Raw genomic sequence first — 22124 nt, 5'->3', positions numbered from 1 at the left:
AAGTTGAATGATATTATCAAAGAAAGATACTAGGTTAATCTGATATGATCCACCTTCTGTAAACAAACATTACTCTTTCTCATTTCCTACTATATTACTTTTAAAAGCTTACTATGAGACACGTTATTTCATTTGACACTTTCCTGACTTCTGGAATGGGCATTATTTTCTCTTTCTACCCAGAGGCTGAAGACTGTGTTTTATTTTCATCTTATATGCAATACTAGTAATTTCCTTTCCCTCCTAGCTATTAGCAATCCTGCCCTCTAACCCTATGTTCAACATCACCATCTTTACTGAAAATACAGACAAAATATGCATTTAGTTTTAAAATCAGATGCAGACTATCTGTAAACCCCACTTCTTCCTCACTGGAAAGCAACATCACTTCTTTCTTACAATGTTATGTCATAGCTGGATAACATCTTGCTGGTTTTCCAAACATCATACGCAAGGTCCAAACTGACCTGATTTTCCAGATAAATTCTCCTTTCATTCTCACATTTATTTAGATCTTTCCTCAAACAGATTTTTTTTTTTTTTTTTCTGTTTTGCTATATGCTCTCTGCTTATAGTTCTTACCTCTCTCAATGCTACTTGTCTTCCTTATAAGGAAGACCTTGTAGGCTTCTACCCATAAACCTTTCTGCCTTGAGTGAGATACAGGATCCCAATTGAATTAGCAGTTTTTGTTTCAAGATACCTAGGTCTTCTTCCACATTCAAACTTCTATTTTCATTATACAAACTGATTTTATTGCTAGATACCTTCATTTATCACAGTTTGGCATCCTGAAACTGAGAATGTTCTTTCTTTCATTCCTGCCTTTCGTTACACAACTTGTGATCACCTACTCCAGGGTTATTATCTACAGGCAGGCCTTTGGGAGCATGTTCTTGAACCATCCAAAAGCTTTACTTCTTACAGGCTCAGTGACTGTTGGGAGGAGGAATTTATTGACTACCACAGTCCCAAATGTCTGGCCCCAACTGTGAGTAGCATGTATTCCCCAAAATATTAACTGGGATTTTGAAATCTCACTGACTGGTTCTTTGTATCCAAGCAGTACCATCTCTTTAATGATACAGACTTTTCTGTAGCAGCTGTCTTCAAAACTTCCACCAAGGGGTCAGTAATGATCTCACAGCCCTCTCCTCTCAATACACTCTGTGACTATCTCTCCCAAAAATAAACTGGAACTAAATTATGATCTGGTTTATCTACAGAACATTTCTTCCTTAACATAGAATGTTATCATGCATCTTTATTTTCACTTTTGTGTTTCCTGAACTGCAAATACCCTCTAATCCATGTGTTGCAGTTGGGAATCCTATAAGTTTTCTTTCATCACAAGGAGGGTGTCATGAACTGTTTTATGAAATTCCACCACTTGTTTTACCCCAAATGCTGGAAATAGCATATCTGCTTTTCAGTTATTTCATTTTGACACATTAACACTACTTTGGTTTTGCCTTTGTCTGCATCTCTGCCTTTTTCTTTGCCACCCATCCAACATTCTTCTTATTCCCCATTGATGTATGAGCATCTTTCTCTTGTTGAGCAAAACCAAGGTGAAATATTACATGAATCTTTCCAAATTTTCTCTACGAATTTCTTAATATGAAGATGACCTTATTATGTATGGTGATTTCCTTCCTTTCTTCATAGATGGTGTAATCTGGAAGGGGTACACAGGGAAGTGGTGAAGAACTTAACTACTGTTGTTTAGTGAGTTCATTTCCAAGGGAAGTTACTCAGCTGAAAATGAAAGAGCTTGTTTGCTTTGCATATAAAAAATAGTCACGTATGATGAATATTCTCAATGTCAGAGAATGCTTTCTTGTGAAACTAGAGCAGTTGCCACTTGTGGTCAAAGCAGTGTGAAGGCTAGTTAAAACACGAGATGGATACATGCTTCAGATGAGAAGCTAACTTTTTAAAAGCTCAAAACCAAGGGTAAACGGTGAGATAACAATGTAAAAATTGTGTCAGATCGAGTAGTTTCCCAAAGTTACTGATGTTTTTTCAAGACTTGTTTTACAGCTCATTCGAACATGAAATTAATTCTTGACATTCACCACCAGCTACTCCTAAAAGGACAAATCTGTTCACCAATGATAAAAGAATGTAAAAAAGTGGAAATTTTAAAACCTCTGTATGGTAGGAACTCACATTCATTCCTCTTAAATGCAGCACCAAACAAAGCTGTTTGCAAATTACCTTTATCCTGTACAATCTATTTCCCATTTATCAGTTAACATTTCTATATTTCATAGTTATTTTCATCACCACTAAAAGTCAGATGGACATTGCATACATTAAGAAATGCACATGCTATCAGGCATGCACACATTTACTGTCAATCCAACACACACATACTCTCATGAACAAATATCCTGCTTTAGTAATCTCACACAAAGCTTAGCTGGGGCCAGCCACGAAAAGGCACAAAATCCCTAGATTAGCCATTAACTTCACATTGCCACATGGAACCATTATTTCACCTACTTATTACTTCATCCGCCGCCCCTGCTGCCTGTCACTGTGCTACTTGCCACTTTCCTCTTGCCACACACACCTCTTGAGCAATGCCAGCGTTTCATTTTAGCCCACATAAACCAGTCAGATATGCACATTTCCTAGTGATTAGGAATGTGCTGTTTATGCTGGGTTAAAGACTGGTGTGCAGGGTGTAGATTTTTAGTTAATCATCTCTAGCATTTAAGCAGGTCATGTTTGGGAAGCAAGAGGGGATATGATTTATCACATTAGACATAATGTAGCGTAGTATTTCTTATTTTGGGAAGACAATTATGTAAAAGTTGTCCTGGTAATTAGGTGATGTGATAAGGAAGAATTTTATATTTTCCTAAATTTGTTATAAAATGATAAATGCAGTTAGAGCTGAAGGTGGAATGAGGAGGATAAGAACAAAAGTGTCCAACCTAGAAGCAAGGAGAAAGGCAGGATCAGAAAGTTTGAAAGACAACTGAAAGACTAACTCGTTATTTCCTTCAATATTTATGTACATTTTTGTTTTAAGAGTCACTGTGGGAGGAATGGCTGATGGAGGAGTCAGTAGCAGCTGAGTATACCTTGGTCATACTGAGCAAAATTATCTGATGCTACCTATGGTATCTCCCTGGCTGGTAACCAAGAAACAAAGTAGAGGGCGTAAACAGAGACCTGATGAAATTACAGCCCAGGTCTGTACCTGCTGAAATCTGTGCAAGATTTACCCTGAGTTTAAAAAAAAAATTCCTGGTGAATCGCTTGAAATAAAAGCTATTTCAAAAGCCCGAGAATTATGTAGGCTGAATGAAGTTTACATAGCATTTTTTAGCCAGATTTGTCATTGCTCTAATAATATACGAATTGAGGTTAAATGACTACAAGATACAAGTCTGAAGGGGGAAAAAAAAAAAAATCCATAGCTAGATATATCAAAGTATCTTGAGTCTCAGATCATGTGGACACTGCAAAGTTAACTAGGTTGATTGGCAGCTGGGTCTGAGCACTCAAATTAGCTTGTCTATGAGCAAGTTTTCTATGACAGAAGGCTAACCACAGTCTCAGGCTTCTGGCAGTTTCTGAAGCTGCTCACGAGTGCCTGTGCGGAGGCAATCTGGGTTTCATTCTCAATCAACTCTGTCAACCGGTGGAGAGCTGTGGGAAACAGCACTGTCAGGCTGAAGTGACCTTTCCCATCTTCTTGTTGCAGAGAAGTCACACAGGAACCCACAGAAAGCAAAGCTTCAGCTCTTAGAGTGGCAGTCGCATAAGTTACCTGAGCTCAAAGTGCCTCCAGAGCCCTGTGCAAGGATTTTCTAATGTGAGTGGTGTTGCTGATGACCTCAGAGCTAAAAGCTGCACAGTATTATCTGTACTGTGGAAATAACTCCAGAGAGCCTGGAGAAAGAACCCCATAGCATGTCTTGGTTGATGACCGAGAGAAAACGCCAGCTCCAGAAGGGAAAGTTTCCACGTTTTCAGGGCCAACACCTTTGCAAACAATCCAGAATACACAGGCAGATAAATAAAAATTCAACATAAACTGTGCTTTGACCTATGATCTCAAGTTCTGCGTGCAAGTGTTCATTCCTAGTGATGCATACAGCATGCGGGGAGGAAACACCTCAGTGTCAGGTGTGACAAGGGCACAAGGGCAGGCTACCAAGAGTGTGGAAATTTGTAAGCCATTTGTACAGAGGGCACATTAAAGTTCGGGAAGTTGGGAGTGTAAGGCAAGGATATCACTTCTGTGCCAAGGATATCACTTCTGTGCCATTTAGCTTGTGAGGAAAGACTTCAGCATCGAACCACAGCCAGCACAAGTGCCACACAGGGCAAGGCAGGGGTTGGGTCCCTCTCTGGAGAGGGAGAATCATAGAATCATTTCAGTTGAAAGAGACCCTCAGGATCATCCAGTTCAACCATATAATTTAACACTAAGCCATGTCCCTAAGAACCTTGTCTAAACACCTTTTAACACCTCCAGGGATGGTGATCCCACCACTTCCCTGGGCAGCCTGTTCCAATGCCTGACAACCCTTTCTGTGAATAATTTTTTTCCTACTAACCAATCTAAACCTCCCCTGGCACAACTTGAGGCCATTTTCTCTTGTCCTATCACTTGCTACTTGGGAGATCAACACCCTCCACGCTACAACCTCCTTTCTGGTAGTTGTAGACAGCAATAAGGTCTCCCCCCAGCCTCCCTTTCTCCAGGCTGAACAGCCCCAGTTCCCTCAGTTGCTCCTCATCAGACTTGCCCCTCACCAGCTTTGTCGCCTCCTCTGCACTCTCTCCAGCACCTCAATGTCTTCCCTATAGTGAGAGGCCCAAAACTGAACACAGTATTCAAGGTGCAGCCTCACCAGCGCCGAACACAGCAGCAAAATCACTTCTCTGGTCCTGCTGGCCACACTATTCCTGATACAAGCCAGGATGCTGTTGGCCTTCCTGGCCACCTGGGCACACTGCTGGAACCCCAGCTGGTTTCAGCCTGTTGAAAGAGGGACTAGCAAGGGATTATGAGGCATCAGGCAGATTTTCACGTGCCTTCCAGAATCAACATTTTTGCTTGGGGGCGAGAACGAAGCTGAAGGGTAAGCAAGCCCAAGCAGGGGGTTAGTTATGGCCTCCCAGGGGGAGGCTCTCGCTGCAGCCGGAGGGGCCGACGGCTGAGGGCAGTCGCCGTTTTCGCCCTTTCATAACTGCTGCCACTTTTCAGGCGGCAGGCTGACAGCAGCACCGGTGCGGTTGTCGGCTGCCTCCCTCCGAGCCCGCACACCCGCCCGGGCCCGCCGGCGAAAAGGGCCGCTCCGAGGAGACTCCCTCGGGCACCCCCGTGGAACGCGTCCGTCCCCTGAGGCGGATCACGGCGCTCGAGCCCCGCCGGCGCACAGGGAACGCAGATGAGGGAAACAACCGCAGCCTCATCCTTGACTGTGATAAAAATGGCGGCCCCGCCCACCGAGGCGGGAGCCGGCGGCAACCCAACCCAACCCCCGCCTCACCCCACGGGCGCGTGAGGCGCAACGGCAGGCGGGCGCCAGACCCCGCCCGCAACGGACCCCGCACTCCCCGATTGGCTGGCGGTGATGTAATCGCGCGAACATACGGGTACCCCTTGCCGCCCCCCGTGGGACAAGGGGGAGGTCGCGCACCTTTCCCCCCTTCCCGCGGCCAATCGCCGTGTCGAGCGCAGCGCGGAGTGGGACGCGCTCTGCGCACGCGGCGGCCCTTCCCCCGCGCCCGCTTTATTGGCAGGAGCGACGGCCAATCAGGAGAAGACACCCACCGGGCGATTCACGCCCATTTCGCGAGCGGCAGCCGAGGCGGGAGAGGCTGCGGGAGTGAGGGCGCTGAGAGCCAATGGCCTGCAGGCAAACCGCGCCGGGAGGGAAAGGATGCGGCGGATGTAGAGGGGCTGGGAGGGGCAAGGGCGCTCAGTGACAGGCTAGGCTACGAGGCCGGGTAAAAAAAAAGTGCGGAGAAAGATTCTGTGCGCCAGCGTCTTGGCTGACAAGAGCCACAGCCAATAGTTGCCAAGCAGAGAGGAAATGCCCAATCAGAAAAAGGCTTCTGGGTGGGGCTGGCGGGTGAGCAGCGAATGGATAGACCAATGACACTGGGGAACGATAGAACCGGCACGACAGAAGGCCAATGGCCATAGGGAGGGGGCGGGACGACATGAGCGACGGCAGCACCAGCCAGTAAGCTGAGAAAGACGTGCGGAGGCCCGTGCGGGAACGGCGGCGGGCCGGTGGGGGCGGGGCCGTTGGCCGTGCCCCGCCCGCCCCTCCCGGAGCGCTCTGACGTGGGCGGCGGGGAGGGCGGGCCTAGCGGCGGCCTTTGGGACAGGGGCTCCCAACATGTCCGCGCTGCTGGCGGCGCTCGGAGTGCGCGAGCAGGCAGCGACTGCGGCCGGCGGCGGTCAGCGCGGGGCGGCCCGCGCCTGAGGCTGAGCCAGGCTCCCTCACACCCGGGCCGGGCCCTGCCGGGCCGCCTGGGGCCCGAACGCCGGGGGACGCCGGCGCTCGTCTGCCGACAGGTAGAGGGATCAGGGCCGTCCGTGGGGCACGGTCGTGTCTGCGCCGTTCCGAGAAGGGGAAGGGGCCGAGGGGCTGGACCGGGCCTGGGCGCGCGTGTTACTGAGCGGCAGGGCCTGCGCGCTTGCCGTGGGAAGCGGGGGCTGGCAGCGCCGGCCTGCTCCGCGGGGCCGGAGCGGTGACGGGCAGGGCCTGCTGCCCGTCTGTCCGCGGGGAGCGCCCGGCCTCGGCCTCTTCCCGGCGGAAGAGAAAACAGAGCCGGCGGCCGCTCTGACACGGGCTGCCGGCGAGGGAACCAGGGCAGGCAGCCGGGGGAGGGACGGCGAGGAAGTGGCGGGGAAGCCGAGCCCCGCGGTGTAGCCGGGGATGGGGGCCGCCGGGCCCGCCCTCTGTGTGCCACGGCGGGGCGGGCCGGGGGCAGGGGAGCCGGCGGCCGCTGCGTGTGGGGTGGGAGAGCCGGCGGGCAGGGCCCCGTGTGGGCAGAGCCCCGTGTGGGCAGCGCCGTGCGCGGGCCGGAGGTGCCGGCGGGCCGGTGGCTGCGTGCGGGGCGGGCGGCGGGCCGGGGCTGTGCACGTGCTTCGGCGGGGCCCGGTGTTTACCGACGGGGTGCGGTGGTGGGAGGTGGCGAGCTGCGGGTAAGGCCCTGGTGCTGGAGGCAGGAGCTGTCGTTAGGCCTGAGTGCCTGCGACGAGCTGGTGGTGTGCGGAGGGGATGAAGTCACTGGCAGATGGGCCTTGCCTGGGCGTCTTCAGTGGGGAAGGGGAAAGAAGTTGAAGGCAGCTCTGCCTTGTAGGTTGGAGCTTGCTGTCCCTGCCAACCCAGTGGGTATGTTTTTACTGTGGTTTGTAGCTAGTCGAAGGGAGAGAGTCATTTGGATGGACTGGATGCAGCTGGAAAAATCTGTATGTGTGTTGTTTTGTGTGCTGTAGTAGATTGAGGGGTGTGTTTATACAGTGGTGATGCAGATGGTGGGTGAAACCACGTGTATTTAGGGATAGTGGTACATGAGGGCAATATGAATTTAGGAGCGCTAGGTAAACAATCTTGTGTGTGTTGTGAGAAGTACAGCGATAAGTTGGTTGGCTTCTAAATGATGTGGAGGAGGGAGGCTTTGGGTGGTAAGCCTATGTACAACTTACAGGCACAGTGGTAACAGGTTGCTACAAGGTTCTGAACTTGTTTTGTTTGATGGCCAGTGTGGTTAGACTTAATGTGTGAGACCTTCGTGTGTAATATGAGATGGTATGTGGACAGAAAGGCATGCATGTTCTTATTGCGTGTAAGTTGGTTTGTCTGGTGCTCACATTGAGAGAATTGGCTGTCACCAACTGAGCAAGCCCCGTCGCTTGTGTGTTGAGATGGGCTAAGGCAGTGGGCAAAGTAGTTAGTGTGAGGAGCTGTGATGAAATTGAAAAGCTGGATATTTATTGTTTGAGCCATGGGATACAAATGGAAAAGCGTAGCAATTGCCAAGTGTTGGGGTCATGATAGCACTGTTTGGAGAAAAGTCTGCGTATGTCCTGAGGAGCTGTAGGTATCTATATTTGCGACAGGTGTCAAGCAGTGTAAATTTCTGTCTATAAGGGCATCATTGCACTCACCTTGGGGGTAAATTTCCAGGGATTGACATGGATTATAGGAAAGTGAGAGAGCTTGGGTGGATGTTTAGAAGTGGGAATGAATGGTGGAGTCTTAAAAGGTTTGTGTACATTTGAGCAGGGGGGTAGGATGAGTTTGTGGGGATTATGCACATCCAGAGTGAAGATTATTTTAGGCTATGTATACATGTGTGTTTCAGGGGAATGGTATTTGTGCAAAAGGGAAACTGGAGTTTTCGTATTGCTGAGTTAGTGGGAACTCTAGCCTGTGTATGGAGAGAGGAGGCAGCATTTTTGGCTGGGGCTATGAAGAGTTGAAATGACGTGGGAGTGGGATGATGAACTGGGTCTGGGGCTTCAGGTGTGTCCTGAGCAGGCCAGAGGCTGTGGGGATTCTTTGCTCTTCTCTGTATGAAGTATTTTGTAGTTGTGACTGCCAGTGGAAACTAATAAAGTGCATGAAGTTGAGGCAATTTGTGACTGTTATGAATATTATCAAATTAAAGGAAGCTACAGAATATTCAACCGGTTTCTGTTGAAGACACTTTGTTTTTGTTTTGTTCCTTCCACTGTTAACTTTAAGGGTAAACCTTTGCTGAAACTAGCATTCACATTGGCATTCACAGGTCAGCAGCTAACTAAAAGCATTTGATGTGGTGTAGATGAGCCTCATGTATGTGTGGGCTCAGGGTCTTGAATGTGTCTATTATATATGTTTATTATATGTATTACATATACCTTAACAATTTACCTGAGTGCACCTGTCCAGAAGATATGAAGTGTTTTGTTCTGGATATATGCTTATATTTGAAAGAGTGTTGGTGCGTAAACATTTGAGGGCCAGAGATCTGTGAAAAGGTGATGCATTTAGAATGGAAAGCTGTTTGGCTCAGGTGGAAATGAAAAATTGCACACGTGTATCCCATGTTGTGCAGATTTGTGATAGTATTACATAGCCCCTTGTCTCTTGTTTGGCACTGATTTAGAGGAGGTTGTTATAGAGGATATGTTGATTTAATTAAGGCACATAACATCAAGATGAGGGAAACAAAATTAATGTAGTACGGAGAGGGCTGTAGAGAGAGTGCATAAACCCCATTTTTCTTTTCTTGCAGTAGCTGTGAGGGAGTTATTTAGTGAGTTATGGAACTAAAGAAAACAGCAGTCTCATAGTAGTTATCCTGGATAAGCCTTTTCTCTGGAGTGAAATTACCATTTTTGACTTATACTTTTTCAGTGGTGATCACTAATGTATGCTTCTGACTTACTAAACTTGAGACTCTGTCTTGCAGAAAGGTAAACCCATCACAATTGAAATGAAAGCTTGTGAAATTTGTGTGTTGAACATAGTCTTTAATGTGCTTAGTGTGAAGAACTACTGCTCTCAGTGGGCGACTGAGAGTAGTGAATATTTCTTCCATGGATGTGTTGCCTCCAAAAAAGGAAAGGTGGTAAAATCTGCTCTTAATATTGGACATAAAAATCTGTGTCTGTGAAGTATTTGTATTATAATAATGAATATTGCTCTTTGGAGCAGGGTTTTTTTTAAGACTGCAGCAAGGGATGGGGTTGTACATAGAACAGTGTTGTTCAGAGGGTACTATCCATCTTGAATGAAGCAAACTGCAGCATACTTAGCTAAATGCCAAATGGTGGCTAAATGCTACCATAATGTTCCTAGGGAGATGTGGAGGGTATTTTGTTGATGTGGGGTTTTTTGGGTTTGGTTCACTAGTTTTTTTGTTTGTTTTGTTTTTTCCAAGAAACACTGAGAATTGAAATGACCATTCAGTACTGTCTTGGGTCATCAGTCCAGTAGGAGATGTAAGCCCTACTGCTGTAGCTTATTAAGAAGTAAATAGCTGCTCTTTTACAGGCAGCACCAGGAGATAGCTAGCTAACCTCACGTTTTTGCAAGCACGGTCTCTTCCAAGTGAATGGGAAGGCCTTGGCGAATGAATTGGAGTTCTAGAATCTACATGTGGATTGTGGAGAGCGATTACTGTTACAAGTCATGTACATCTTTGTGTCCATAGTTGTGTCTTTTTTTTTTTTCTCCCCTAATATCAGTTCTTTTTCTGCCCACCACCTCACTGCCTTAATTGTGTCGAGTATGCTGTATTTTTTAATTCTTGTCACCTTGTGTAGCACCTTTTTTCCCTCTCTCTGAATTCAGTGCTGCACTAGTGTTTCTGTCTGAAAATGAAATGTTCTTCAGATCCTCGAGCCTTTTAGCAACCCAAATTATTTGATCTGAATATTGATCTTCTCATTGAACTGGAGAAGAGCAGTGATGATTTCTTTGGCAAACTGTTAAAGTAAAAAAAATTTAATCTTTGTACCTTGCCTGTTTGTTAGTGTGCTTCAGTTTATGTCTGATTATTTTCAATATTTGGCTTATAGGTGTAGAGGGTATGAACTGTGGCTTCTTCCTTCTCACTGTCTATTAGCAGTGTTAATGCAAGATAAATGTTTTATGAAACTTCAAGAGGGGTCTGTTTAGTCCTGGTTTTCAGCATAACTGGTATGCATGTAATCTTCAGGAAATTTAATTTCAAAATCTGGTCAAGTCATTTCAGGTTCTTAATTTTTTCATTATTATTTTTTTTTTTTTAAACCATCCAAATTCAAATATCAGACTATAAAAGCCCAGAAAGGATTTAATTGTTTGCACACACAGTGAAAGATGTCTCCCTAATGCAAGAACATGGATGCTGAGTTTCCAAAAAGATAGTAAAAACTTTTTCTTTAATAGACGGTGCAAACTCCTCAGCTGTCTGTCTGGTGTCTTTCAGTCCTTGGTAGATATCTGGCATGGGAAACTTTGGTGAAACTGCTGAAAATTTGGTAAATATATCTTACACATTTATATCTGTATCATGGACTAAAGCCAAATAACATTTCTGAAGAATTAATGAGTGTCACTTGAAAAGATAACTGGTCAGAAAAGCTTTGCATGAGATGGTAAGAAATAACTGAGCTGGTGTAGCTCAACTCAGTTTCTTGAGATGAGAGGTTCATCTCATCTCAGCTTCTTGAGAAATTATTGGCATGATGAAACCTGAGCATTGCCAGTGGGTGTAGCTTAATTTAATCTCTTGGCTTTTTAAAAAAACTTAGGTTGGGAGAGAAGGCACAATGATGTTTTAATGTAGAAAATGATGAAAGGGAAAACCCTGTATCTCAGCAGACAACAGCCTTTCTTGTAATGTGAGAGGAAATTATTCAGGCCCAGGTATTGTTCTGTTATGAAAAATAAGTTACCCACAACTGTTTTTGTTCATGCACCATTAGTTTCTTCTTAACATTGCCTCAGTGCGTCATTTTATGATGTTAGTACATTGCTATCTCATGGCATAGGTTCTCTGCATCTTTGATGGGAAATAACCTTTTCACTGAGTTTTCTTTTGAATAAATAGTACAACTAGATGCTCTAAGTCTGTTTTCACAAGAGTTAACAGGAATTCAGGTCAGAAAAACATCTCTTAAGGATGTTTCAAACTAGGCTAGTGGAGAGAGCCTAAGATGGCTCTTCAGTGTATATGGTAATGACAAGTCAACGGCCACAAACTTCCAGTTAAATCACAGAGGAAAGCGTTGGTCTTTCTTTGCAGTTTTCAAGGGGTTAGCATGTTAACAGAAAATGTTGTCTTCAAGAATCCTACTTCTGTGTCTGTACTCCTGTGTAGGGAGTTGACCTTTACTGAATGTAAACCAAACATGGCTCTGCATTGTTAGTATATGAATTAATTGTTTTTGTCAAGGAGGTAATGAAGTGAGTTGATGATGGTTTGTCAAATAGAGGAGGTAACACTTTATTGTAATTCATTGATGCAATATCACTTTGGTCTGTCCTGCTGAAGCCAGGTATTATTTGTTCAAAACTCATTACCTTGTATTTAAATTTTGTATAGCAAAATAAAAATTAGTGACTGGAGAGAAAAATCTCAAATGATGGAACTATTTGTAAAGAACTGATATTTTGATTCAAGTAGAAAGCTGAAACAATGAGTATTATGTTGGTCAGCTTATTCAAAAACAAAAAAACCTCTTATCTGGGCAGCTTTGTTGGTTAAGCTGATGTGCAAGTAATATAAAGCATTATCGAGCACATGCTGCCCTTCCTTTGCTATCACCAGCTACAGTGGAGCCTTTCATGTGGGTTATTGAGTTGTGTTTTCAGTGTTATTTAAAAAGCTGTATAAAACAGTAAATATTGGTGATGTATGCTCGGGTTTTGTTGCTGGTATGTGGTGTGTTTGGTTTTTTGTTGTTGCTGTGTTGTGGTGGTGGTTGTTGTTGTTGCCCAATACTTTATTCTGGGAACTTTCCTAGATACATCCCACTAGCTTTTGATACTCCTGACTGTGAAGGGGTGGAAGCAAAAGACATGACTGCTATAGTTACTCCAGGAAAAGGAACACTCAAATTCATAGTGCAGCCCTCCTTTTTAGCTCTGTTGAGGTGTATGTTGGCAGCTTAAGTCTGTGAGTTTAGTTACTGCTGCTTGAGACTTTCTTAAATGAATGTGCAGTATCTGCCTCATGGATTTTATTTACATTAGGAAGCAGTATGCTGCAATTGAAGACTGTAGAGTGAAGCAATAAGTTAGGCAGACCCAGTATTGACAATGTGTGTGCTTCATGGGGCTTTATTTTACACTAGTTGCAGTCTAGTTCTGTGGACTGAGTATACTCCAAACATTACTGAGTTATTAGGTGTTTTCCCAGAGGTTTGGCTTAGGTTTATCTGAGAGAGGTCGAGATCATGCATTCAGAAACTTCTCTGAGATGTGAACCAAAGCACAGTAAGTGGGGTGACAGAAATTTACTTCAAAAGTGCACTCCTAATCCAAACTGAAGTGCTAATATAGATGCACTCACTGGGTCTCTAAAAGGCACCATAGAGCATTGCGAAGGGTGTTCAGCTATGTGAGGGACTGGATTCTGCCTTCTCTTGCCTCCTAAGTAATGTTGTGTGGACTGCAGAAATTGTCCTACTGGTCTCAAAGTAAGGATTGTTTGTTTATCTCAACTAGTAACTGAATCTCTTCCCAAATTATTGTCCCTAGTTTTGAAATTGTGTTTGAAAAAGACTGGTGTTAAAACTACAATAAATTCTGGAAAGTAGTTCTTTCATGATTTTACTTCAGTCAATCAAGAATGAAACTAGCTGTGTGAGCAACAGGTTATGAAGCCTGAGTTCCTGTGACTTTGTGTCTTGTGGTGGGGTTTTCTGAGTATACTGTATTGTGAGCTCTGAAAGTATTTTCATGTGTTTGGGGCTCTGTCTGTCCTGCTCCTTCTGTGAAGTTGGTTCTGGTAGCATAGCTGAGCTCCTGCTGCACTTTTCCTCAAGGGGCACTAGTTTGGATGTCTCTCCTTGATCTGCCTGTTTATTTCCACAAAACTCATAGGGCCTGGTTATCCCTGAAGTATTTGTCCCTGTATTAACTTCTGAATAGTGGCCAGTTTCAATAAAACTTGAGGCTGGGGGGAATCACACGCTGTAGCATGGCTTCCCAAGGTTGTGTTTTATTTATTTTCCACTAATGCTGTCTCTTGTTTTATTGTCTTTTTATATTTATGTCGTAGTTTAACCCGAGCTAGCAATAAAACCACGATAGCTGCTCACTCGTCCCCCTTCCCTGCGCCGCCTCCCCCCCCCCCACCAGTAGGGGAGAGAATTGAAAGGGAAGGGAGAAACTTGGATTGAGATAAACACAGTGCATTAGTATTTTTCATTGTATTAAACTACTCGTAAATATATATACAAAATAGAAATAGAATATAAAATAAAAGATACTCAATGCAAATCCTCATGAACTCTGACCACACCAAGCAGCCAGTCCCAGGAAGAATTACCTGGTCCCAAACAGCTGACTCCAAAGAGAGGAAAAAACAGAAAAAGGGCCGAAAGGCCCAAAGGCCTCTGCAGAATGGTAGAAGGCTGAACTAAACGTCCTGAACTGAACTCCCTCGGCTCTGACAAGAAAAGCAAAGAAGAACGCACGGGAGAGAGAGAGATCATATGTCTGAGAGAGACCAGAAGATCCCGACTCTCCTTAAATCTGAAGCACGATGCTAATGGGATGGAGTACTCTTATTGGTCAGTCTGGATGTCAGTCAAACTCTGCCCCATCTATGCCCCCCTTCCTTCATGCCTCACACCTGTGGGCAGAGCACTCAGAATGTCCTTGGCTCTCAGACCAGAGCAATTAAAAACATTAACTCTGTGCTGGGATGTTCTCTCTTGTTCTCAGACTAAGTCCAAATAATGACCGTGCTAGCTATGGAAAAGAAAGGTTTCTAACCGCATGAAGAAAATTAACTTGTTTTCAGTTAAACCAGCACAGTTTACCAGTATTTTAAATTTCTTCCAGAAGAATTAAAAATATTTCCCCCCTCAACTTTTCAGGCAACATATCTAGGAGCAGGAGATTATATTTCTAACAGCAACTTTTAAAAGGATGCTAAAAATATCCATAGGATAGATGAAATTCTTGAGAGTATCCAAGTTGCTTTTTAATCCACCTTCAAATAAATACAGACAAGTCTGATGTTGCCTCTGATGTATATTGTAGCCTTCTCCAATACATGCTATAATATGCATTGGTACCACATCCGGTAGTTTCAGACCATGATTGTTAGACAAGTGAATGATATATTGAAGCCTGTGGAGTACAGCTAGATTGGATTTTGAGGGTGGTGGATTAGGAATTGGAGGGGGCAGGGACTTGTGTTTGTAGTCACCCTTGTGACCTTGAAAAACTGCTGAAACTGTAATGTGCTTTGAAACTTTTCCGATGAGAAATAGTGTACTGAAGCTATGTGGTAATGCAAGCTGAGTTCTAAGAGTTCAGTTTTCAGTCTATAAAGCTAAATAAATTGTTCCTTTTACTTCTGTTTTAAGTAGGTCTGTACTCAAAGCACTGACTTCAGAGAGCTTCTGTAAAGGTACAAAAAGTGAACCTAGCACAGATGTTACTTGGTTTCTTTCTGTGTCCTTTCTACTCCTACTCTTCATTTGCCTAGTATAGTATAAAATACTCGTTTTATTTGTTTTTGTTCTGAACAGCAAAATCTCATTCTGTTCAAAAGGTGCTCTGCATACCAGCTTGTGCCCAAGACCTCATTTCAGATATAGTACTAGTTGCAGGCACTGGTTTCTACTGTCTAACATTGAGTTTGATTCTCTGTGGGACATTTGACAGAAATTGCTTATAGCTGATTTTTCAAGAAAAGGGTGCTCTTCTTTGGTGTGCGTATTCAAGACAAACACGAAGTGCTGTTCTTATTTCAGCTGTTGTAAAACTTGAATCCAGACCTGAGGTTGACCTAGGTAGCGATCAGTCCTACATCTTAGGCTGTAAAGAAGCTCTGTCAGTCTCAATACAGCCCCAGTGCAGAGTACAGTCTGCTAAGACTCACAAATGCCCCACTTTGGGTGTCATCAGTAGGAACCAAAGTGATGCCTCTAATGAGATTATTAACGATGTCTAATTACGGGTGGGATTTACAGGCATCTTTAGTGAGTATTATCCAGTAATTGTGGGACTACTACCTATATGTGTATCAAACTGACTCCTCAGGTGTGATGTTTATCCATTTACTGGCTTGTCATGTTTTCTGTCTTTACCACTTTTCTGGGAGACGTTTTACAGTAAGGGATTTATTTGTTTCACTTTTCCTTTTCTCTGAGATGGTGTTTTTTTAATGTTCTTTTATGGGGTGTAAATGTGAAAAATACTGTTGGACTACTAATGATAATAATAAAATATCTAATGCTTGATCTGGATTTATTCTTTCCTGCTCTTTCCCTTACTGATTGCTTAGGCTGGTGGACAAATTTATTGGAATCATCCAAAGCACTTTTTCAAAACTAGTAGGAGGTTGTGCATAAAACTACAGATAGTAGAGGTTTTATACTTAAGCAAAATGAAAACAAACTTGTGAAAACAACAGCTAGAGCTAATACTGGAGAAGGGGTCTGTGAAACTTGTTCTGTAAATCCTCTGTAAGTACACCGCAATTGAACTGCTGTTTAAAAGATAACCCAGAAGTTCATAGCATTTAATCTTTTAAAAGATGATTTTATAATAGCAGTTACTTGTTTTGCAGGAGATTATCCCACCAACACTCCTTTAGATTATATGCATCTCTTGCAATATAAAGAAACTGGAAGCAGATTCAGGTGACTCTCTTAGCAGTCATTTGTGGGATCGTGGAAAAGACAAGTGTACCTCCTTTGCAGACAATCGCATCAGAAAGAGAATGTTTCACCATGTTTGCTGGAGTCAAATAGCTCTGCAGTCTCTTCTGTAGGCAGTCCTTGAGAGCTCATCTGTTTTGTTTGGTTTTTTTTCTAAATGGTAAAAGCTATAGTTTAATATTTTCCTGTGTTTTAAAAATGAAATAATAATTAGGCTTGTGTTTGATGGGGAAGAAAAGCATTGTTCGGACTCTTCCATGGTGACACTGGTATTTTGTATCCTACTTTTGTATCATAGTAAACAGTTTAATTTATTTCACTTCTCTTTCCCTGTTAGTTTGACTTATGCTGAACCATGTCTGTGCTTCTATATGTTTTATTACTATATTTGAATGTAAGATTGCTGAAGTTTAAGAGCTGTTGAAGATCAATATCTGGCTTGTAACACACTAAATCTAATAGGATGACTTTTCATTTTCGTAACTGGAATGCACTAAACATAAACAATTCTAGGCCAGAGAAGAACTTCTCTAAAATATTCAGTGAACTCAAAATAGTAGCTGTTGTTAACCATAACAGCTTACTATGTGGTTTTGACTACTGTTGCGGTATTGTTTTAATTCAAAGAAAAAAAAAAAAGGAATGCTGTCAACTTAGAATGTCTCAGTTTCGGAGGGAAGGGGACAAAGTTACTGTCGAAACAATTCATTGTGTGTCATCCCCCCCCTCCTCCCCCCCCCACCATGTGGTTTTTGTTTGTTTATTTGTTTTTGTTGTTTGGTTGTGCCTTTTTTAACCATGAAGTGAAATGGGGCTTGACTGTTACAGAGTCAGAGGGGAATAAATGAATTTCCATTATAGTTCAAGTTTCTTGAAATGAGTTTGTGTGCTGCTCTTGCCAATGGCAAGGAATAGAATTTAACATGGTCAGAAAAATGTCGCTAGAGAATATACTCTGAAATTGTGTTTTTTAAACCCTTTATTAATCTATATGTGGAAAATATTTTCCCTGAGAAATACTGTATATTCTCAGATATATTTCATGACCATGCTATTTTCAATCTAAAGTTTTCTGTATTTCTGAATCTGTACAGAGGGAAAGTACTAGCCAGTTACTACTTGAAGTGATTTTTTTTTTTTTTTTTCACTCTTTTGTTTTGTTCAGGTTACCAGATTCAAATGTGTTTTGTATAAACAAAAACACAGGGGTAGTAATTCCATAAGAACTAATTTTTTTGAAGGGTGTCTTAACGTTGGTCCAGGCTTGGAACCTCATTATGTCATCAGTTTCACAAAGAATACGAAGTTAATGTGGAAAACTTCTTAATGTGTCTCTCCATATTGTCCCTTCTTCCATAGATCTTGTTTGTTTATTGAAGCAGTGATTAAAACATAAGATCTTGCATACAAAGCAAATAGGACAGCTTAGATCTGTCCTGAACACTCAGATTTGTGCTTGAAGCCTTTCTGAAGTAAGTGATGGTCCTAGAACACTGTATTGGAATCTCCGCCTTCCTTTTCTGCTATTTATTAGTATCTTCTTTTTAGTAACTGTCTTAAGCTATCACTAGCACAAAAAGATTTGGTGAACCTGGACTACCTTCTTCTGCACAGTTTATTTTGTTCCAATTTCAGAACTGTTGATTCTTTCCACTTAGTGTTTATCCTCTCCTTGGGTCAAAGTCTGATACTGTTACTGCAGGAGGGAAACTAAAATGAGGCAACAGAGGAAATGAAAAGTAGTGTTCTTAGGAAAAAAACCTACAATGCCTTCTAAAGAACTGAATTCATAAATTCACTGAGAATTTAAGATAATCCAGAAAATACTTCAGTAGGCAGAGCACACGATCTGTCAAGTAGTATTCTTCCTTATTCTCTTACCACAGGGATCTGGTTTTTGTGCATTTATCTGTTCATTGTGTCAAAGCTTTTCATCAGCAAATATGCAGCCTTTTATTACCAAGTTCTGCTGTTTGCCATTAGCCTACTGGAATTATTTGCCTTTCAGAGGTATTGTGACAGGCATGGGTAAAAACTAACAAGTGTAAGTTGACCACTGACATCTGTATTGCTAGGTGGGATGGTGAGAAGCTTCTTTATGTTGTTCTTCATTCTTTCTTCTCATTTTTGTTGACGTGTGGTTTCTTTAAACTCATTCCCTCTTGTTGTATCCCTTCTTGAGAAGGGATGGGGGTGAATAGAAGCAGCTTTAGTCTATAGTGCTTTTTCCTGAACCCTGTAACAGGTGTTTTTTTCTTTAATTCTGAACCGTAAAAAAACAAACCCGCTGACAGAGGAAGACTTAATGCATGGCGTGATCTATTCTTATGATGAATTTAAGGTTGCGTGGAACTGGTAGACTTGTATCAGTTTTGCTGAGGAAGCAAAAGTTCCCAGAAGGTCTTTGGGTGGCTGAAAGGATGTACTTGGACTAAACTGTAGTGTTCAGAGAAGGAAAATCAGAGTGGGTTGATGTGACCCAGAATAATTTTTCCTTTAAGAAGTTGGCGGGGGGGGGAAGCAATAAAGCTTGTTTGGTTTGGCTGCCAAAGGGTAGCGCCTTCAAAACCCTAGAGACAGGACAAAGGTAAACCCAGCACAGTTAAAGGAGTAGATAGCATGTAATTCATTTGAAGCTGACTTGTATTTCTGAATTTCTTCCATGTTGGTTTCTAGTCATTAGATCTTACGCTACCTCAGTGAGAGTGCTGGGCACTAGATACATCTGCTTTCTTTATCAGGCAGGCACTGTTGTTATTTCTTTGCAGCTTTTTAAAAACAGTGGACCTAACATCTTGGAAGCTGGCTCACTTCATGTACACAATATAGCTTTGTTTTTTCTCTTAGTTATGGGGAGTTCATTCCCTCTACTCAAAACAGCTTTCTGCTACATGCTGCCGAGTTGGCGAGCATCTGTTATTCCTCTCTTTAGTTAAAGGTCCTTAGAATCATTTGTTTTTTCACCAATTTTCAATGTTGATACAGTACAGCAAAGAGTTCCTGTTAGGCCTCTGCGTGCACTCACGCACTTGCTTCTGGAACTCACTCATAATCCTGACGGTTTAGTTAAGGAAAAGGTTCCAATATAATTACCCAAGTATGTTAGGGCTGCTGTATTTCTGCAGTCTTCTGCCTCTGACCATGTGCTCCTCTTCCTCCTCATGCTGATACTTGGCTGTGTCTTATCTCATGGTGAGTGTGAGGTAAGCAATATGTGTATGTATTGCTGAGGTTAATTTTCTTTTAGTTTATCTTCTTGAATCAGCTTGCTACATGAGGGTATGAAAGCAACTACTGAGGCAGAAGTTGGAGTAGAAAGTACATGTGGCAGGAGGTGGGCTTATAGCAGGTATGAGTTTAGCTTTGCCTAACTTATAAGTCTGTACTCTGAGATGTTTCAAAGAAGGGTCTTTTAAGGAGTGGTTACTAACATCAGTTTTTAAAATGAATGGTTTGGATACTTGATGACCTATCTTGAGAGTGGAAGTCCTAAATTTACTGGGAAGGTTACTGCTGATGAAGAGGAAACCATACCGTAAGTCCTGTAACTGTTACTGTGTTAGTAGTGTCACCAGCCATGTTGCAATTCTAAAGCAAAAGAACATGCAATTAAATGATATTAAAACCAATATTATAACTAAATTTAAAATGTTCACATCTTCTTTTGGATTTTCCCCAAGTGCATTGCTTGCTACAGATGTTGATATGACTGCCTTCACGGCAGTTATTCAGGTTTAAATAAATACCAGCACTTGCTGACAAGAATATCTTTATTCTGTAGGCACATGAGATACAGCAGAAACCTCTGCATAGCAGAGGTCATGGTAAGGAGTTTGTCAGAAAGTTCCTGAGCGAGTCAAGCTGTTTTTCTCTGCTTTTTGTCACGTTTTCAAATTTCCTTAGGGGATAAGAGGACTGCCTCTGCTCATTTGCTGGGCTATTTGCATTGTTTACTGCTTAATTTGGAGCTAGAGTATCTTATCTATTCCCTGCTTCAAGTATAAGTTTTGAGGAACTGCAAAGGGACTGAAGTATTTTGGATGAAACATCAGTAATTTCATCACTCGTAGAGACTAGAGTTTGTTTGTCAGGCAGTGACTGGTTTTGTATCCAGGAGTTCCTAAATTTGTTCAAGTTCAAAGGTCTCAGTAAAGTGGATTTTCTTTCAATACAATCTGGGAGAAATTCAAACCATCTGAAAAGATGTAAGCAATCTGAATTTCAGAAATTCTTTCTAATGTGCCTAATGAAACATGGTTAAGTTTTCTTGGCCATTTGCTATTCTTTTCCACTCCTTTCTCATCCCTTTCTTTGCCTCCAGTTTCTATAATACATTTTAGGTAGAGTTATAAACACAATTTTTTTCCTTTTATAGCCTCTGCTATTATTGTCTTGTTGCCAATTACCTTTAAAATTAGCCAGAAACTCCAATTGTTTGGCTGTGTTCACTTGTTGAGACCAGCTTATTTTTATGCACAGAGTTCTTATATTAAGGCTTTGGAGCATTTGAATTCTGCAAATTACTGAAGCCTAGAGATGGTTCCTGTTTACTGTTTCAGACATCCTTGCTTATGTTACATAATAAAGAAGACTTTCTATTTAACTTGATAAAAGCATTTTATGCTGCTTTACTTGGATAGCACTATCAATAAGGAATTTATATCAATCTCTGTAACAGAGTATTTCTGGGCTCTTGAAAAAGAAGGTGACTGGAAATAGGGTGGCTTTACCATGGATCTGTCATGCTTCACCAGCCTGCCTGCCTTCTGTCAAATGCTTGGGCCTTCAGTGAAAGGGAGAGCAGTGGGTTTTTGTTTTTTTTTTCTTTGACCTTAGGAGGGCTTTTTACATTATCTTGCAGAGTAGTCTTATTTACAGTATGACTGGGAGAATGACTAGAAAACTGGTTGCAGAGTCATCTCAAAGGGTGACAATGGTTCATACTCTGCTTGGACAGCAGTTACAACTGGAGCTTCTTAAGTATCTGCTCCTTTTTTTTTTTTTTTATGTGTGTGTGTGTGCGTGTGTCTTTATCAATGACCTGGAGGAGGAATGCATGTCTTCTTCCAGACACAGAACTGAGTGGCTCAAAGGCAGGGCAGCCGTCCCAAAGTACTCAGAAAGGCTAGAGGAGTGGGCCTGTAGGCATCTCTTAGGAAATTCAACAAGGACACATGCTAAGTCCTGCTTCCAGGATCAGTAACCTTCCTGTAGGGCTACAGACTGCTTGGATTGTAACTCTGCTGAGAAGGACCTGATTCTGGTGAACAGTAGGCTAAATACAAGTTAGCAGTTTACCCTGGTAGTAATTAAAACAGTTTTATTCTCCTTTAGTTGCTGTTTGTTCCAGATGTTCCCAGACTGCATCTGTAACAGTGTGTCCAGTTTTGCTCTTGTTTTCCCTACCCACCAGTAAGAACAATGTTGATAAGCTTAGGGCAAGTCAACCAAGATGGTCAGGAGGGCTGGAGTATGTGACCTGTGAGGGCATGCTGCGAGCCTGTTGTGGCCTTGTTTACCCTGGGAAAGAAACACTTGGGAGGGACACAGTAGAAACCATCTGGTATATACAGGAACGGACACCATGACGAAGCCAGTCTCTTTATTGAGATGCACAGTGGGAAAACAAAAGACAGTGGTCATAAATTGAAATGAGTGGCTATATGTTGAAAAATTTTTACTGAAGGGTGATTGTTAAGAGGTTATAGGAAGGAACCTGTAAGGCTCTGTGAAGGTTTTCAAGATCTGAATGGATAAAGCC

At 42.7% G+C, this 22124-nt stretch overlaps 1 protein-coding gene across 6 annotated transcripts in view; it reads left to right on the top strand.

Moving 5' to 3' along the window:
• Nucleotides 1-6258: 6258 nt before the first annotated feature.
• Nucleotides 6259-22124, top strand: part of PPM1B (protein phosphatase, Mg2+/Mn2+ dependent 1B) — a 61081-nt gene continuing 45215 nt past the window's right edge. For all 6 annotated transcript variants that reach the window (XM_080343009.1, XM_080343005.1, XM_080343006.1 and 3 more), the window contains exon 1: nt 6259-6556. The gene's annotated coding sequence lies outside the window, so the exon portion shown is untranslated. The remainder of the gene's footprint in view (nt 6557-22124) is intronic.

This window comes from Nesoenas mayeri (assembly GCF_963082525.1).
Source record: "Nesoenas mayeri genome assembly, chromosome: 3".
Taxonomy (NCBI): domain Eukaryota; kingdom Metazoa; phylum Chordata; class Aves; order Columbiformes; family Columbidae; genus Nesoenas; species Nesoenas mayeri.
The sequence above is the reverse complement of the archived record's forward strand: the minus strand, read 5'-3'. Positions and strand labels throughout refer to the sequence as shown.